Source organism: Crocodylus porosus, unplaced genomic scaffold (assembly GCF_001723895.1).
Source record: "Crocodylus porosus isolate Cpor-Errol unplaced genomic scaffold, CroPor_comp1, whole genome shotgun sequence".
Taxonomy (NCBI): domain Eukaryota; kingdom Metazoa; phylum Chordata; order Crocodylia; family Crocodylidae; genus Crocodylus; species Crocodylus porosus.
The window spans coordinates 25,774,145-25,781,465 of NW_017728914.1; positions in this window are offsets into that span (position 1 = coordinate 25,774,145).

Here is a 7,321-nt window from a genome sequence, read left to right on the forward strand (position 1 = left end):
GTCCCCTTGGACACAGCGCTCTGTTGTATCCTGGCCCCTGTTCTGTAGTGTGTGACACAGTGCACCCCAGCCTTATGGGCTATGTGTGGCTCCAACCGTCCCTGTACCACATCCCAAGCTTTGCAGATATCCCGGACGTTGTTCGGTCTATCAGGCTGCCTGCACCCTCTTTGGCACTTGGGCTCTCCGCGGCCCTTGTCTTGCAACCCTGCCCCCTTTGCTCTGGGGCACTTCTCACGCTGCCCCCTTTGCTCTGGGGTTACCACAGCCTTGGGGCTCAGGTGGCCATAGCCATCCCTGGCCCCAACTCTCCCACTGCTATGGCTACTGGCAGGGAACTCCCTCTCTGGCCTCAGCCTGGGTTTATACATAGGTCAGGCCCTGCCCCCTTCCGGTCAGCTAACCCACAGTGGTTGCCCCAGCAACCAGCACCTGTGCCTCTTTATTACTCCTGTGGCTGCCCTGGTAACCAGCAGCTGGGCTCCTTACTTGCTGCTCCACAAGTAGGAGGCACCTCAATGTGCTACTACACACCTCCCCTTTTTACAGGAGCAGAGCACTGAGGTGCTCTGTGACATGTACAAAGAGATATAACATTCGAGGTCTGAGCAGTAAAATAAAAACAATATGATTAGGGGCCTAGGGAGTAAGACTTACGAGAAAAGTTTGAAAAAATTAGATGTATTTAGCCGGGAGAAGGTGAGACTGAGGGAGGGTTTGTTAACAGTCTTCAAATACCTGAAGGGTGATTATAGAGAGGAAAGAGATGGGCTCTGCATGGCTATAGGAGACAAGAAAAGGGGCAATGACCTCACGTTGAAGCAGGAGAAATTGGAATTGGCCTTAAGCTGCAGCATTGGAACAGGCTACCTCAAGGAAGTGTGGAAGCACCATCCTTGGAAGTTTTAAGGAGGAATCTGGACACTTGCCCTGAGATAGTTTAGTCAGGGGTGATCCTGCCTCGAGAAGGGGGCTGGACTAGATGACCTTGTGCGGTCCTGTCTAGCCCTACTTTCCTATGACCCTATGATGTAATGAAGATGTTACATGAGCATGAAACAAATCAGCATCAGTACTTCTCCATCTTCTATGAAACCACCCTTTTATGAGGCTGGCAGAGTTATCAGCATGATGCTTGGAATACTGTTATAGCCATGATAGCATAGGGCATGTGCAAGAAGCAAGGGCTTTTTTTGGGTGCTAACTTTGATTGGACCAGTGAAATAGTTGGAAGACATTGGCTAAGTAGCCTTCCTCAGGTGGGGCACTTTGTGCCTGAAAACTTGTCCAACAATGCTCCCAACTATGCAGTTGGTCCAATAAAAGACAGAACCAAAAGACTCTTACTTCTTCATTTTTACACTTTTTTTAAACCAGTGCTGAATAATTATTAGAAAACCTCTGTAGTATAAATGAGGACCAAAAGGTCATAAGGTTGCACAGCTATAGTGGCTAGTGCTGATGATAAAATCATAAAAAAGTAGGGCTGGAAGAAACCTCAGAGGTCATCTAGCCCCCTGTTCAAATCATCCCATGTAAGTGCTTGTCTAACATATTCCTGAAAACTTCATAAACAACCCTGTCACGCAACTACAAAGCACATAGCCCAATGACACCAAGAACACCCTAATAGGCTGTATGTAAAAGCAGGGGGAAGAGGGTTGTCAGTGTCCCACCACTGCAAGGTTATTAAATATATTGAAATATCCAAGAAAAAGACCCATGCCCTTCCCTACTTCCCACTATGGAGGCAGGCAAAACTCCCATCATCTGTACAAATCTGACAGTGGGGTTAAAATTCTTTCCTGACCCCAAGTGCACTTGTCAGCTTGACTTGAGTAGTGGAGCAAACCACGAATCCTGATGCCCAATCCAGAAAGAAGCCAGCTTCATACTGAGACCATTAGTGGTGCTGCCAGTTGCAGCCAACCTCCCTTTTACCAGTAGACTGGAAAGGTGGCAGTATGCTTAAGAAACCCAGCGTCCCATTCCAAGTAGCACTGTGACTAGTGCCCCTTCTCTCACTGTTGGAGGCTGCCATGATATTCCTCTACAATACAATATTATGGCTTGTCCTACTACATTTCTAGCACATAGATTCGTTTGAGGAGGAAGCGGAGTGGTTCTTTAATATGACGTAGAATGGAATGACACCAAGTGAAAGGGGTTGATTTTGCAAATCTAGGCCCCCTGGTGAGTGGAACAGCCTGTGTAGAGGCCCTGCAAGGATAGAAGTGCTGTCTTCATGCAGAGGAGATACCCACCCTCTTATTGGCAAGTGGGGAGGGTATCTTGCCATGCCTATTTTAGACTAGAATGCTTTTGGTCCCTGCGTTTATTTGGAGCTAGCTCAACTCAGCTCTCTGCAGTGTTCAATACAGAGTAGATTGATTTATGTGGCATTCCTTACTGCCGTGGCTATGCTAGTTCCAACACCCAGCGTAACTATTTAATCCTATCTCGGGTACCTCTACAACGCAGGATAAACCCACCCTCATTCTCTGCAGCGGGCATAGAGGTGGCAATGCACACGAACCCAGAGATTGCCACATCTCTTCTGGAGATTCAGAGTTCACAAACTGGATTTAAATCACCCTCTGCATTACAAATTAGTTAAGTTTCATCCTGCTTGAATATAAAACAGCACTTCATGCACTTTGAATCTGGCAGCTGCAAGTTCATGCAAGGATGACATTTTCCCCCCCTTAGGTTTAATCAGATTTGGAAGAAACCCTCAACATTTATCAAGAGTTAAACATCTGCCCCAAAATAGAAATTGCTCTTGCAAGTAGGCAAAGATATAACTAGGAGGGTTTTTTTTTTTTATTGGAAGTTACGCACTGCTCTCTCTCCGGTGTTCTGTGAATTGGGCACGTAACAAGTATCTCGTGTTAGCCCGCAGAGCACCCAACCCCGAGCTAAATATTTCAACTCCTATGTTATGTCAGATTGTGACCTGTCAGTGGTACCGGTGGTATTAGTCATTGACAATGACATTACTGCTACGTGATGAAAGAACATAATATTAGGAGCACCTCCCCACAAAAATTCTAAATAAAGTTTTTGAAATGATGGAATTAAATGTGCCTAACCAAACACTGCAAAAATGAGAAGTTATTTTCTTCGCTTGAAAGATTTTGTTTTTCACTATCAGAAGGCATTTTTGGTTCACTTATTTTGTGACAAACTTTCGTCAGGCCAAGAAAGGTTTTTCACACACAAAAATGTTTTTTGACAAAAATTAATTATGTCTAGATCTTTATCTCCTGCACTTTAAGAACAACAAAGCCTATAAAGTACCTGTGTGCCATGTTAGTTGGCAAAGATTATTTTAGCTTAAGCATTATGGCATTGACCCTCTGTATAGTAGCTTGCACCAGACAAGAAGAAAGTAATTAGTTATTAAGGAGCAGGTTTTATCTACCTATTCTTTGCCTATCCTCAGACCCTAAACCAAGGTTAGACTCTGGAACCTCTGATGTCAAGGATCCTGCTAGACACCAACACATACTTTTCCCAAAACCTTTTAGTGGCAGAAAAAGTCAATTTGCTGAATACAAAATATGTTGGAGGATGCTGTCAAGTTCACCAACATTTTGGTTTTGGAAAAAAAAAATATATTACCACCCCCCCCCCCACACACACTTCAAATGGGTCAAGATGTTTCATGTCAAAGCTCTTCAGAACAGTGTTTAAAGTTTTGGCTTCAGAGTACCCCATTGTTTAAATTTCACATAATTTAAAACAAAAAAAAGGTCACGGTTAGAATTAGTGGACTTACAAAGTACAAGTGGTGAGAGGTCTTTTGTGGTATCTTTTATTGGACCAACTGTATAGCTGGGGGAGAAGTTAGAGAAGCTTTTGGGCATAAACTGCTCTTCCTCAGGTCTCAGGAAGAAGCCAGGACAACACAAAAGACTCCTCATCACCAGTGTTATTGAAGTTCTTTTTATTCTGGCTGAAACTTTTTTTTTCAAATCATTTTTAAAGGGATTTAAAAAAATGGAATGGAAACAAATTGAAGATGTTTGAATTTCCTGCAAAACAGAAATTCTGGTTCCCTCTGAGCTGCAAATCATTCCTTCCTGGGACTTATAGACTCAATGAGTGGGAAGAGACCTGGACAGATCATCGAGTCCGACCCCCCGCCATGGGCAGGAAGGAGCACTGGGGGCGGCAGGGGTCATAAGACCCAGCCAGGTGCCTGTCCAGTCTCCTCTTGAAGATCTCCAGGGAAGAGGAGAGCACCAGCTCTCTGGGGAGCCTATTCCAGGCTCTGGCCACCCCTACAGTGAAGTAGTTCTTCCTAATATCTAACCTAAACCTGTCCTCCCTCAGCGTGTGGCCGTTGCTCCTGGTGACGCCAAGGGGGGCCCTGGGGAACAGACTTTCCCCGAGTCCCTGCTGCTGGCCCCTGATAAGGTTGTCGGCAGCCACACGATCCCCGCTCAGTCTCCTCTTGCAGAGACTGAAGAGATTCAGGTCCCTCAGCCTCTTCTCATAGGGCTGGCCACGGAGGCCCTCAACCATGCGAGTGGCCTTCTCTGGACCCTCTCCCAAGTCCCTCTTGAAGTGCGGCACCCAGAGCTGGACACAGGACTCCAGCTGCAGCCTGACCAGCGCCGCATAGAGGGAGAGCAAGACCTCTCTGGACCTGTTAGTGATGCCCCTGTTGATGCAGGACAGGGTGCGGTTGGCTCTGCCTATTGCTTCATCGCATTGGCGACTCATATTCATCCTGGAGTCAATCCTGACTCCAAGATCCCTCTCTGCCTCTGTGCTGCTGAGAGGGGGAGCCCCTAACCTATAGCCATAATGCTGGTTCCCTCTCCCCAGGTGCAGCACCCTGCACTTGTTGAACCACATCAGGACACTCCCAAGTGACTCTGATCCGCCCAAATTCACTGGGCGGGAGGGCGAAGTGTTGTCTGTGCAAGGCATCCAAAGCTAGTGAGTACTCACTAGTGACTTCCCAGGCAAGCATTTCTGGCTTGCTCCCAGTTACAAGAAGTTTCTAATCTACCGTTCTGTCCTCTGTGCTCCAGGACACGGATCCCAAGGGAACTTCATGAGTAGAAAGTTTCTTGATGCTGGCTCACGTGTTTCAGTGAAATGAAAGACGTGCTTGGCCTGATGTACTTAATGGTTGTAGAGTTGGAAAGGTGCCTGTCATATTTGTCTTATGGGAGAGAGAAGGAAGGGATGATCAGGAGAACTTCTTTAAACACTTTGGAGATAGAGCTCAAACTCGATCACAGTGTAGAGCAGTGCAAGCAACCGAGGCCTTGTGTGAATGCACCTAGGCGGGAGATAGGATCTTTGACCACAAGAGTGATGACATGGGTGATGGGAAAAGAGAGGCTTGTGTCAGTTCAGACAGTGTGGGTGGAATCCGATTAGAAGGAGCCTGGGGAGAGATTCTCAGAAAGAGCAGTAATCTCTGGGTTTAGTTACTTAAGCAAAGGCGGAGGGAAAAAAGGATCGATCAGTTCAACCATTATGAAGGTGCAATGATGAGAAAGGAGACAGCATTTCTTTCCGCCGAGTGCCTTTGGCTACAGAAAGCACTAAGACACGGCGTAAGGAAAGACTCAAACATCATTTCATCCCCGATCCGATTTTGAATTTGTCCCATGACTTAGGTCCGATTTTTGTTTGAGGGAGTGAAAAGCATCTATTTCGGGCTTATAAAGTTGATTGGTTTAATGTTTGCCTGGAAGGTCACGAGAGTGAGTTTCACTGGATCAGAGCTAAACCACCTTTGGTTTCTTTTCATGAAAACAGGCATACTTAAATATTACAAACCAATTTGCATGTGTGCCTACAAGTGCCAAAAAAAGTGCACGTAAAAACACTTTTTTCTATGAATCATGTTCTGCATGTCCGACCTGGGATTTTGCTGCAGGAGGGTCCTTCAGTAACGAAACTAACTTTGGCTGAAATGAACCCCGATTACCTAAATGATCATTAAGCACAACTTGTCACCTGGCTGATATTATTGTGGCACGGGGGGAGGGAGGGAGGAGTCGGATGTGGAAAGCAGCTAACAATAATCCTCCTGCTCTTCCCAAGTGGTTGCTAAGAATTTGCTTCTTCCAGCTGCTTCTTTCTTCTACCTGGCTTCTGTCTGGGCTTGTCTACCCAGAAGAGCCCTACTCCTACCAGTGCAGTAATACTGGTGTAATTCCCCATGCACACACACAACAAAAGCTTTTTTCTTAACTTCTTTGTGAACTGCTTCCCAAGCTGAACTCCTGTTTTCAGTGAATCCAATGCAAATACAAAGCAAATCCTGGGATCCATCATATGGTTTCAGACGGAAACAATTGCAAATTCAGGAATCAGAGTATGTCGAGGCAGGGGGCATTTTGCTGCCAGACCTAGAACTGTTTACGTTCATGTCTGACTTGATCATGGCTGGGCCTGGTACCGCTGCATCTTATTAATGTTATCCGACACAGCTTATAGTAAAACCTGTTTTGGTAGAGAACGGGGAAAGAACCATGTTCGGATGGGGAAGGAACCAGAATTCAGTTGCCCTTCCAGGTACAAATTATGAGATATTCTTTAATCACATATAATTTTTCCCCAGATAATGCCTCCCCCCTTCCATTCCTATGATAGAAGATACTCAGATAACAAGTAGCTCTGTGGCATTTTTGTTTTATCCTTATGGCCTAAGCCCGGGGTGGGCAATTATTTTGGCTGGAGGGCTGCTTAGTGAGTTTTGACAAGCTGTAAAAGTAAAAGGCAAAAAAGATTTATGCAATCTGAAGAGAAACCAGAGTATGTCAAACAGGCTGTCAAGGGCCGCAAGGGTAGCCCCACACCCTGGTCATCATCTTGGGACCAGAAGTCCCATCCTTAACCCCTGACCTTTGCCACCTGAAGTCACTCCCCCTGACCCAGAAGTACACCTGGGGGGGAAGAGGGGCAGTTTCCATCTTGGAACCAGAAAGAAAAACAAATCATATACTAACAAATCGAACATCTCTAGTATATTTTAATTTTATTTAAAATTCTATTTTTGTTTTGATTTACATGTGTTGCATAGTGTATATAGAGGTGCTTGCATAATAGCTCAAAATACAGCCTTAGTCTTGTACATTGTGTGTGTGGGGTAAGGGGGTGTATGTGGGGAGGGTGTAGGTTGTGTGATTGGGGGAGTACAGTGTGTGGTTGGAGAGTGGGTGGGGGTGTGGTGGGGTGTGGGGAGTGTGCATGGTGTGGGTGGAGAAGGGTAGGGGGTGTGGGTCTAAGGTGTGTGGTTGGGGTGGAAGGGTGCGGGTATGTGTACGGGTATAGTGAGAGTGGGAGTGTG